At 40.5% G+C, this 12,958-nt stretch overlaps 1 pseudogene; it reads left to right on the top strand.

The window, feature by feature from the left end:
* LOC147737735 (uncharacterized) overlaps positions 1 to 11,320 on the top strand; it is a 229,547-nt pseudogene extending 218,227 nt beyond the window's left edge.
* The last annotated feature ends 1,638 nt before the right edge of the window (positions 11,321 to 12,958 follow it).

Consider the following 12,958-nt stretch of genomic DNA (forward strand, 5'->3'; position numbering starts at 1 on the left):
AATTTTGCCGTTGTATTTCAACATTTCTATCGTAAGACCATAGCATATTCATGTTATAAACACCAGTAATAATAATATCAGGTTGGGTGCCACTGTCCAGTTGCTGCAATATCATAATTATCAAATTGGTCGCCATTGTTCTTCGTAATTATATACGTTGATTACTACAAGAGATTTAATTATAACTTTTTTCTTGTATCATATTTTGACAATTAGATAATCCTTTTGACTTGGGACGTCCATTTCACTTTCCATTTTTAGCTCAGTTGATATAAAAATAGCCAAACCCCCTCAAGGTCTGCCATAGTTACTTGTTCTCTTAGCTAATGAGTAATAACCCTATAACCTTCCCATCTAAAAGGAACTAAAGCCCAAGTCTCTTGTAAACAAATGATTTGAAAACAGCACAGAGTAGCTAGTTCGTTATTCTGAATCTTTGCTGGAACCCCATTTATATTCCACAAACATAATCTGACCCTTTCATTCATAATTGTTGGCCCCCTTAAAGGAACTTCAGAGTGTAGATGTCAATCCTGCCTGACATTATGGAGGGCTGCTGATAGCCAACCTAATTTGGCAGTGTTAAATAATAAGTTCCTATTTTTACGTCTAATGATTTTAAAAGATGCCCGTTGGTCATACCTATGGGGTTTTTAATATTGAGTATTTCTTATTATTCTCGGTTCTCATTTGGTTATGATTTTGTAATTTTGATGAAACAAAAGGGCTAGGATAGGAAGGTTACAGGGGAGGTGTTATTTTTATTCCCCAGTCCTGAAAGAGATTATGTTCTTGCATATTAAGGCTGGCGGCAGTAGAAGATGTCCAAATTACTAATGTCGATTCGCGATTATTATTCTTGATTGTGAGGAATTCAATTGATTCTATGTCGGTACATTTAATTTTCTTTAATGAGAGTACTGCATTACACAATTTATTTTAATATGTTCCCATGAGTCAAGATATCATTATTACTCCTAGATTTATATTCCCGCGTAATATTTACCTGCACCACTCCTTCTTTTTGATCTGGGTTATTTAATTTAATTTGTTGCAGGCTATTTTCACCTTGAGCATGCTCAGTTAACCTTCCATTATGATTACTAACAGCTTGAGACCATGATTGTCGATGTTTATGTAACTGCTTCGTTTCGGTTCCCAGATCTTGTGGTAATTTAATATCCTTTCAGGTTTTTAACAAATCTCTATTCGTTTCATCCCCTCTGATACTCTCCCTCTTTGCTCTATTTGTTTCCAATTGTGATGGCTTATTTTTCACCTGTTTATTAATTTCCTCCACTTGCAGCATTTCCAAGGACTGAATTTTCCCATTCTCTATCATTTTTATACTATCAGCTTGATTGTTTAGGCATTTATTTTTCATAACTAAAAGGGTTTTGTTATAGACATTTGTTTACCCTCACCTTCACTATATGATATTTGGTCATGGTTGTTTCCAGTGTTCAATCTTACTATATCTGATGCATTTTTATTTTTTATACTTTTAAAAACTTTATTTCTTGCTACCGTTGTTTTTTTGTTTCTCTTTTTGATAGATGAACTTCTGGAGCTGCGTCTGTCATTGTTGATTGTGGGGAGCATTGGTTTATCACTTCTTGATCTTTTGTTATATCATCTATTTTTTCTTTAACAACAACAATATTGTCTTTACATTTTATTGTATCTTTAGCGAGGCAGTCGGTCTTGATGGGTTGAATTCCCACATTAGGAAAATACCCTTTTACATTGTCAATTATTGTTTTTAAAATATCCGGAATGGTAGTTAGTTTGTTAGTTAGTGGGGCACAACTACACTCTGCATACGTAGATATTGGCTGAGATTGCGCCCTTACTATTAGATTATTTTGCGTTGGTATCTTCTGCTCAATTCTGGTAACAGAGGATGCCATAGCGCTCGAGATCTATTTGGACCTCCTTTTTGTTGGACTGATATGTTAAAGCTTCCAGAGTTAATTGCGAGATTTTGAAGAATAAATCCCAAATTGCTCCTGCGTTCCCACTTCCTGGTGCCTAAGTACCTGGGCTATGGTGTTGCCCATTTATGAATGATAGGTCCTTATACTCCTCTTTTTGTGGTCCTTGAAAATCATGTCCCTCGTCACAAGAATTAATGAATTGTGGACTACTATTCAAAACGTCTTTTTGATACAGAGTACTCCAGCGCTGCAGAGTTTCTGGGTTGCTGTTGTATTCGTCCTTATTAATTTGAGATGCATTATTTTGATTACATTTCGGCTGGTCCTGTTTTTTAGCTGAATTTATTTTAGACAGTAAGATTCGATTTCAGTGGGGTATTGGCTTCCCTTAGGATTTTCACCCCACCATTTAGTTAATTTGGAGCATCTTGCTCTGGTTGATTTATTTGGCCCAAATTAGATGGTTCCCCTATCCCGTTAGCTTTTCTGATTTTTACTTGCACTTCTATTGGCATTGGCTGCCTAGTTGGTAGTAAGTGCTGAGTATCTCCCATTGTTAGATTTGTGCATTTTGCGTCCTCTTATTGTGAACGACCAGTAAGTGGAATAGTTAACATCTCTAGGTCTGTTATTTGACCCCAATGGTTGACTTGGCCCTTAGTTGAATTTGACATTTGTTCGACTTCAGCTTCAGACTCAGGGTGGCCTGGTTCACTTACTCCTTGCTTAGGGGATATAATATTTGTTCTACTCAGTGGTTTAATTGGAATTTGAAGATCACATGGGTTAGTTAGCAATGTTAGCATAGCACCAGTTGGATCTTTCATGAAATCAAACTTTGACGGCGAATTTCCCAGTTTCCCAAATGTATGGACCTTAGATGATTTAAAGGACTATATGTCACCTGCCTGTTATATTTTAAACGTATCTAGTATTAGTGTTCGTTGTAGTTTTCTTTTCCTTTTGATAGCAGGGAAAGGTGGCCGCTCCTTTCCTGACCTCATAATAGGTGAAGAAGTCTTGCTTCTTTCAGAGAATCAAAGGGGCCGATGACAAGACCAAAGGGTGCTTTGATAGGACAAAACACCACCAAAAACCTCCAAGGGAAAACACCCCCAAAGCACACCTCGGTACAGAATCTGCCAGTACTGCTGGTTACTTAATTAATTAATTAACCGATTCATTAATATCCGGGCTCCAGGTAGGGCTGTAGTCTAGGCATCCAGAGTAATTCAGGGGTCGAGGGGTGCTTCAAGAGGGTCAAAGTCTATTGTCACTTTCCACTTTGCATAATTTCTCAGATTTTGTATTACGGACTTATTACAGACTCCAATGACTCAGCGACTTACGGACCGATCAACCTTAGCTACCCGTCACACGCCACATACCTCTTGCCACTTGTCACTCACCACTCACTGTTCATTGCTTGTTCGTTGCTATTCATCGCTGACAAGAGTACAAGGGAGAATGCTGGCAATCGTTCAGGAGCAAGAGCGGGATCCAGAGCCAGTCCCACTACAGATGGCAGATGTAGGCACTTCACTCCACTCCTCTGCTCAGCTCTGCTCAATGCTTAGTAAATACGTAAAATCAGATGGCAGGCCAAGGCTCCTCTGTGCCCTCTGTGCTCCTCTGTTCTCCTCTGTGCCCGCTGTGCTCCTCTGTGCCTCTGTGCCCTGCTGCAGCCGTCACACCAGCTGCACCGCAGGCCAAGGCTCCTTTGACCCCTGCAGCGGCGGCCTCACCAGCAACACTAGCAGCGCCTTAGCACCACGGTGCCGGCAGCGGCCGTTCCTGCCCCACAGCAGATCTGTAGAACTTAAAGCGCCCGTATAACAGGACACGGGAGAAGCGGGAGAAACTTTCGGGAGCGGGAACTGGTCACAAAAAAAACCCGGGCAGTCATCCCAGGCTCCGCTCCGCTTGCTCATCAACTCCTGCTCGGCTCGGCCCCTCAGCTCTACTCGGTACGCTCTCCACTCAATGCCGGATAACAGGCCGTCAACGACTTTGAACACCAACACAGGGAAGAATTGTGTGTTTCCCCCAGTTGTAATTGTAATTGTAATTGTAAAATAGTTATTATAGAGCGCATGCTATCGCTCCACGGAGCATCTTGGCGCTGTAAAAACCGTAGCCTAGAATGGTGGGCCGGAAATACTACTCACATCACTTTCAAAGTACCTGAAGGTTTATTTGAGCCTAGACTAACTGTTTACTAGCCGTGTCTGGTAGATTAAAAATCCAGGTTTTCAGGGCTTTCCTGAATTCGATTTCAGTGGGGATTTGCCGTAGGCTTTGTGGGAGTTTATTCCAGGCTTTAGTACCAAGGACGGCAAGAGATCTTCCTCCTTTGGTGGCTAGTCTAAATCTGGGGACTGTTAGGAGACACATGTCTGATGACCTCAAGTTCCGACTTGGTATGTACGGCTTGAACCGTGGGAGCAGATATTTAGGCCCTTTTTTGTGGTACGCTCTAAAAGTAATTACCAGTATCTTAAAGAGCACTCGCTTGTGTATGGGGAGCCAGTGCAACTGCTTTAAGGCAGCAGAAGCAGAAGATCTCCTTGGAAGATTAAGCACCAGGCGTGCAGCAGCATTTTGGACAACCTGCAACCTGTGCAGGGTAGATCTATTCATTCCTGCATATATGCTGTTGCAGTAGTCTAAACGTGATGAAATTAGTGCCACTGCAACTGTCTTCTTTGCTTCCAAAGGGATGAAGTTGAAAAACTTTCGAAGACCACGTATGATGTTGAAACACAATCCTGCCACTGCATTCACTTGTTGTTTAAAACAGAGTTTTTCATCAAATCTGACTCCCAGGTTACGTGCGGATAGTACTGTTTTTGGCGGGATTTCCTCCTTTGGGGGCCACCATAGCTGGGGGGAGAACAGATTTTGGGGACCCACAGGGAGAATTTCAGTCTTGCCCGTGTTGCATTTCAGATGGTTAGTCTTCATCCAGTTAAAGGTAGCGGTGAGGCACTTTCCAAGATTCTCCTCCGCTCTTGTAGATTTGCTGTCTAAGACTAAGATGAGCTGAGTATCATCTGCGTATGATACTGTATTGATGTTAAATGATGTTATTAGCTCAACTAGAGGTGTCATAAATGGATTAAACAGCACCGGGCTTAGCCTTGATCCCTGGGGTACACCTGTTGGATTAGATTTTTTTGCTGATAAATACTGTCCAAGGACAGTAGTCTGTTTCCTATCCGCAAGGAGATTTTCCATCCATGCCAAAGCCGTGCCCCCTATGCCCACCGTAGTTAAACGGTTAATCAGTATCTCATGTGAGATCGTGTCGAAGGCCGCCGACAGATCCAGGAGAACAAGGACTGCCCTGTCCCCCTGATCCATGGCGGCCCTCAGTGTCTCTGTTGTATAAAGGAGAGCTGATTCCGTTGAGTGGGCGGCTCTGAAACCCGATTGGTTGTGGTGTAAAAGATCCTCATCCTCCAGAAATTTGGTCAGTTGTTTGTTTACAACTGCCTCGGTGAGTTTGAAGAGAAACGGTAGTAATGAGATTGGCCGTAAGTTTGATAGAGTGGTGGGATCGGCCATCGCTTTCTTCTGTAGGGGTTTGACCGCCGCTAACTTCCATTCCTGAGGGATTTTAGCTGATGTAAGAGAGGAATTTATTATGTTATTAATAATCGGGTTCACTAGGTCAATCAAAGAGTGTAGTATCTTGGGGGGGCATGGATCAAAAGGTGAACCGGATCTTCCAGTCAAGATTGCCTGCCGGCTGTCTTCCAGACTAATTGGCAGAAATTCATTCAGCTCCGCCTTTCTGGTATCTGGGTCTGAAGTTCCTATTTTATATCTCAACAATGGTGTGGGGAAGGCTTTTGTGAGATCCTGGACCTTTGCCTCAAAATAGTTCGCAATGGAGTCACAGAGGGTCTGAGAGGGGGGAATGTCTTGTCTGGTAATCTTAGGATTTAGAAAGTCATCCACTATTTTAAAGATCTCCTTCTGCTTATTTTCTGCCGACAAGATTGCCTCAGAGAAGAATGCTTTTTTGGCGTTTTTAATCAGCACATGATACTGATTTCTTGCTTCCTTGTAAATTTGTCGTTCTTCCATTGTGTATGAGTGTCTCCATTTCCTCTCCAATAGTCTGACCTCAACACGCTTGTCTCTAAGAGATTTTGAGAACCAGGGTGCTATTTTTTTCTTTTTCTTAGACATGTTCTTAGATCCTTTAGTGCTAATTTGTTCTAGGCTAGTCGTAATCCAGTGATTAAAGATCTCATTATCTACCTCAGTGTCCCCCGTCAGGGTGGGTTTGCCCTGTATTATAAGATCCTGAAAGTCTGGATCCTGACTAATTTTGCTCCAGTCATATTTATTTTGGGGGGGGTACAATTAGCTGCCTTTTGTTCGCTGGTTCCCTTGTTATAGTTAGTTCCAAGGGAATCAGCGAATGGTCAGTCCATGTCTGGGGGCATGGTTTATTTGCCTTAAGGGTCATTAGATTTGTACAGATACAGTCTAACATATGACCAGCTTCATGAGTAGGGTCTCTATTTAGTAACGATAGCCCCCACATATTGAGAAGTTCTAGAAACTCCCTAGTGTTAGGGTCAGTAATTGTGTCCAAGTGGAAGTTTATATCACCCAGGATAGTAAAATTTGCATATTTAGGGATGATATTACTGAATGTTTTGGTAAAACTCTCCAGAAACTCCTTATAAGAACCGGGAGGGCGATATAACAGAGCTCCGGAGAAGATATTAGATTCATGTGTGTGAAGGCAAAAACCTAGACACTCTGCTCCTTTTACGTCAGGGAGGTCGAAGGTGGTACACTTTATGGAATCTCGGTGCACAATAGCAATTCCTCCTCCTTGTTTAATTTGCCTGTCGGAGCGTTGGATATGATAACCCTGTGGTAAGGCGTTGACTACATCGGGGGTGCACCAGTCCTTCAGCCACGTTTCTGTGATGAAGAGCCAATCAAGGTCATTCTCTTCGATCATATCGTGGATATGTGCGGCATGTTTGCACATGGATCTAACATTGATTAAGCCTCCCTTCATAGTTTTGGAAGGTCGAGGTGTGGTTTTACAGTTTTCAGGGAATGTAAGCGGGCCGCAGTAACTACACTTAATCGGACCCTGACAGTTAGCAACATTTATGGTATTTAGACATTTCTCATTAGGAATGTTTAATGAGAGTAGCTCCTGTCTAGTGTATGGAGTTATAGGAACATATTGACCAGGGGGAGGGTCCCTGTGCCCGGCCGTGACACGGACGGGCACAGACGGGCTTACCTCTGGCGCACCTCCGGCGCGATTGCGGCGCGCCCGCTGAACGCGTCCGCTGCGCGGAGCCATGGCCGTTTGATTTTATACCGGTGACTCACCCAAGATGGCCGCCGTAGTCACTTCCACCCGAGTCCCTGGAATCCCAGCCCTAAAATCGGCTGTAAATTCTGGGGGGAGGCAGCGCTTGCTAGGTAATTAAAACTAAAGTGCAAATGTGCTTTTAAAAATGTAATCTACACCCTTAATTCGGTGCGATTTCGGCGTCGCAATTAAATCGGCGCGCTGGTGCTGGGGAGGGGAGCGGACACACAGGGCAAGTACTATTAATGCAGAAAAGGTTTCAGGTTAAAAAGAGAACTGCCCGGCTCAAGCCTCAGGCGAAATAATGCTGTAGTCTCGAGAAATGAGCTCCTGCCTGACTTTTATACCGGTGACTCACCCAAGATGGCCGCCGTAGTCACTTCCACCCGAGTCCCTGGAATCCCAGCCCTAAAATCGGCTGTAAATTCTGGGGGGAGGCAGCGCTTGCTAGGTAATTAAAACTAAAGTGCAATAGTGACTGAAGTTTTTCTCCAATCTATAAAAACAACAGCATAAGTCTTGGCTGCTTCTGCTGCAACCCGGAGTCTTATGTGTCTTTGCAATCTAATTTTTCTGTCTGGAAAAAAATTGTGCAGAAAAGCACCTGTTGTCCGTGGACGAGTAATTCCCGTCCCAGAAATCTACATTACAAATTAATTAATAGTATTCTTTCTTAAATATCTGTTTGGTGCCAGTCCATATGACTTTAATATCTGCCTTTGGGATTCTATGTTACAACTCCATAGGGTACATGTATCCTTTGTGAGCTTAATAAAATGTTGAAAATTTTACACTCCTACATCCAAGTACTCTCATGCTACCATTCTACACTCTGCTGTGTCTGAAAAACAGCTCAACATTTTCAAAATTCTGTATTGATTTGGCTTGTAAATTATATTTTTGGAAATGTACATGTATTAACTATTTAATTTTAATACTATAGGTAATTGAAATTACGGACGAGGAACGCAAGATTTAGCACTAAGCAACTGAATGTCAGTGCCATAAGAAGGATTATTTTGAAAAACTGAAGGAAATCCAGCATTCTCTGTTTAAACAATTTCCAAAAATCTAGGTGTGGCGAGGAAAGTACAATACCTGTAAGTGAAGTCTCTCATTTTGCATTTCATTAACCCAGAGCAAAGCTGTATCTGTGCACACAGCATCAGAAATAATGTAGAAACACCACTTCAGCATCCTCATCTGAAATATTATCAGAAAGACAAATTGCCTCAGCATGACAGAAGAACGTTCATCTGAAGCATCATGTAATTCCAGAGAGGAAGCACACACTGCATAAAAGAAAGTTATAACAAAAGGTATCTTCTGAATACCATCAAAGAAAAGACGCTGAAAGAAGACTCCAAAGCTGACACGTTAACAACCGAAAGATTGGAAAATCGCCTTTGTTGTTACGCAGGTTTGAGACTATCTGCCTCTGGATAGAACACCAAGACCCGCTCTGCTCACTCTTGGGAAAACCTGAAAAATTCACCACTTTATTGTGTTCATGACCATCTCAGATTGTTTCCTTTTTATTGTGTACTGTTCTGTAATTCTATGTAAATCGCCTCAACATTATCTGTTGTGCAGGAGTGATATGTAAAACTGTTAAATATAAAAATGGATTACATGAGCACCGTTGCGCTATAGCTAATGTAAATAAATCCTCATCTTCAGAACTACAAACCGTAACCTTACTCCAAACATAGAAAGGGTAAAAGGAACTGATGTTCTGCGACTGGTGAGCCACAATAGTACTGCGCACATTCTAACGCCCTCAGTTACTGCCATTACACCAGTGCAAAAAGGTACTTATCAGTTTAATCATTAAATATCAGACTAACACCTTATTACAGCATTGCTAAGAACCTATACAAATAGATTTGAGAAAAACTTCAGTCACAAATTAAGTTGCTGCCGGAGAGGCTATTATCTAAAGACTATTATCTGTTAGAAAAATTTCAACAGGTGTTACAGGACTGCTTCCCGAATTTTTTTGCTCAATTCAAGTGTTGAGAAGATTACACACAATTTCTTCTAGAGATAAGTCCTGAACATTATCTAAACAAGCCCGACTCTAAAATCGAGGCAAATTAACCGAAGTTAGGGAAAAAAGTTACCTGTGCCCAAAAAGATACAGCCATACATCTTATCTCACAGAATTTGACAGAATGCACACAGGGGGAAACCACTCTCAGTGCAAAGTATGCCAAAAAAATTTCAAGCGTAAATCTTATCTCACTGAGCATATGAGAATCCACACTGGGGGAAAACACTCTCCGTGCAAAGTATGCCAAAAAAGTTTCAGGCGTAAATCTTATCTCACTGAGCATATGAGAATCCACACTGGGGAAAAACCTTTTCAGTGCTCTGAATGTCAGAAAAGGTTTAGAATCAAACTGAGTCTATATCGACATGAATTAACCCACTCTGTGGAAAAACCTTATCAGTGCTCTGAATGCCCAAAACATTTCAAATTTAAATCACTTCTAACTGCACATGTGAGATTCCACACTGGGGAAAAACCGTATCAGTGCTCTGAATGCCAGAAATGTTTCAATGAAAAAAGACATCTCACGCTGCATATAAGAACCCACACTGGGGAAAAACCTTATCAGTGCTCTGAATGCCAGAGATGTTTCAGTGACAAAATGAGACTCACTAAACATACAAGGACCCACACTTGGGTAAAACGTTATCGGTGCACTGAATGCGACAAATGTTTCAGTGAAAAAAGCAGTCTCACTCAGCATATAAGAACCCACACTGGGGAAAAACCTTATCAGTGCTCTGAATGCCACAAATGTTTCAGTCAAAAAATCAATCTTACTGAGCATATAAGAATCCACACTGGGGAAAAACCTTATGAGTGCTCTGAATGCCAGATATGTTTCAGTCAAAAAAGCCATCTCACTGGGCATATAAGAATCCACACTGGGGAAAAACCTTATCAGTGCTCTGAATGCCAGATATGTTTCAGTAAAAAAAGCCATCTCACTGAGCATATAAGAATCCACACTGGGGAAAAACCTTATCAGTGCTCTGAATGCCACATATGTTTCAGTGCAAAAAGCAGTCTCACTCAGCATATAAGAACCCACACTGGGGAAAAACATTATCAGTGCTCCGAATGCCAGATATGTTTCATTCAAAAAAGCAGTCTCACTAAGCATATAAGAATCCACACTGGGGAAAAACCTTATCAGTGCTCCGAATGCAAGATATGTTTCAGTGTAAGAAGCCGTCTCACTCAGCATATAAGAACCCACACTGGGGAAAAACCTTATCAGTGCTCCGAATGCCAAAAATGTTTCAGACAAAAATCTCATCTCACTGAACATGTGAGAATCCACACTGGTGAATAAAATTATCAGTGGTCTAAATGTCAGAAAAGATTCAGAGGTAGAGATGGTTACAAGCGCCATAAGAAAACACACCATCAAAATAATCAGTTCTCCGAATGCCAGAAAAGCATACATTTTAAACTCAATCTCACTCTACATGAGCAGACGCACACAGGGGGAAAACATTACCAATTTCTGTGAATGCCAGAAATTCCTATTTGATAGGCACAGCCTCACTAACCATAAGCGACTCCATACTGATGAAAAACCTTATGAGTGCTCTGAATGCCAGAAAAGCTGCAGAAAAAAACGCAATTTCACCATGAGAAACTCCACACTAGAGAAAAACCTTATGCCATAAAAGGTTGAATCTGAAAGACAGTGTTATGCTTCATGAGCGATCTCACTCTGGGGAAAAACCTTGTGAGTGCTCGAAATGCAAGCAATGTTTTGGGTACAAATTACTTCTCCCTTGATATGAGCGAACTCACAAGGGGGAAAAAAGCCTTATGTGTGTTCTGAATGTCAGATAAGGTTTAGTCTTGAATACAATGTCATTTCACATGAGAGAATTCACACTGGACTAAAGCCATATACAGGAGGGTAAAGCCAGAAACGTTATACTCAGAAAGGAGATATCACTAAACCTGAGAAATACATCCACACCAGGTGAAAAGTAAGGCGTATCTTGAGTTGCAGAAAAGCTTCTAACAACCTGACTTTACATGAGAGAGCACATATTGTAGTTGCAATAGAATTCATCAAAAAACTCTTGCAGGATAACTTAGGCTGCCCGCATTCAACCTCCAAAGAAATTTCAGGCCTGGAAATAGTTTTAATTGCAACAGAATCCACAATTTGAGTATCTGAAAGTTACAAAACTCTCAAGGTCTTTACTTTACACAGACAACTAATTGCCCAAAAAATCACAATAATAATGTCTTAGATTTTACTCCACCCAAAAGGTTTCTACTCGCCCTTGTTTCTTAACATATGACTGATATCTATTTTTTCATGATAAGATTAAGCCTATGCGGAGTTCCTCAGTGAGGAACTCCGCAAAGTGACAAACAAACTCTGGCGTCTACGTGGAGTTCCGCTTTTTTTAGAAAATTCTAATTAAAGTATCCAGCTAGAAACCAGGTGGTACAGCCTTGTTACATGAGAGCAGCATTGCCATTGCACATGAGTACAGCTAGGTAAGAGCACGAAATGGTCAAAAATAAAATATGGGTTTTTTCGCAAATGAATTATTGGATGATTTATAAGTTTGCATGTTGTTCTTTGGAATAAGTATACAATCCACAAAGGCATTGAAAATTAAAAACGCATTTTCAAGTGGACGATAGAGGTGTTACAAACTTTTCAAAGAACGGTCATTAGCGAATAAATTTATAAAGTATCAGGAGGGTAATCTTAATACTATTCCCTTTTCCTTCTATTTTTCTACTTTCCTTTCTCAAGTAATCTCTTGTAGGTTCTATGTTAGAACATGATGAAGCACTTTAAACCTATAAGCTAATGTTGTAATTCAAGTCATGATGATCTAGGATTATAGATGAAAATATGTATCATGAAAAATAAGAAATAACCTTTGAACCGAATAACACAACTGGTAATATGACCATGAAAGTAATCTTTGTCGATGGCAATATATATATATATATAAAAAAGGTTTTTTATGCAACTGACAAAAAGAAGATGAAAGAAACCCATGTTGTATTTTGGTAACAAAAAGAAGTTTATTGCATTGTATCTTGTTACCTGTAAATGTAAAACACAGATTGGTATGTTCTTATTTGTATCAGTGTTTTTTGATTTATTATATACATAGGTGTCTGACATAAGTTCTCTATATATAAAGCGGTATATCATGAATCTGATAATTAATTGGCAATAGAATGTTGTGGCAAATATTAAACTAGTTCTGTTACATTGTCTCACGGTAGGAAATTAAAGAAGTAAAATATTTTACGATCTCTTTTACAGAAACTCGATGGTAAAAGTCCTGATGAAGGCATAGTCTTTATGTCGAAACGCGTCGACCGGATACCATCTAATCTCTTTTTAACTTTTTTTGTGAATACACATGTATCAATATAATGTCATTTTATCAATTTTGATCAATGCACTGATTTTTATTATTCCTTTTTAATCAAATTAAAAATGTATATTTTCTAAACCGAACTAGTTTGTTTGCTTAGTCTATTGTGCCATTACGTTAGGTGTATGCCTGGGAGTGTTACTTTGCATATATTGTTTACCCTGTCCCAGGATATCGATCCATATCAGGGGGTCCTTGTTGTTAACACAATAGT

The sequence above is a fragment of the Lissotriton vulgaris genome, chromosome 1_1 (assembly GCF_964263255.1).
Source record: "Lissotriton vulgaris chromosome 1_1, aLisVul1.2, whole genome shotgun sequence".
Classification (NCBI taxonomy): domain Eukaryota; kingdom Metazoa; phylum Chordata; class Amphibia; order Caudata; family Salamandridae; genus Lissotriton; species Lissotriton vulgaris.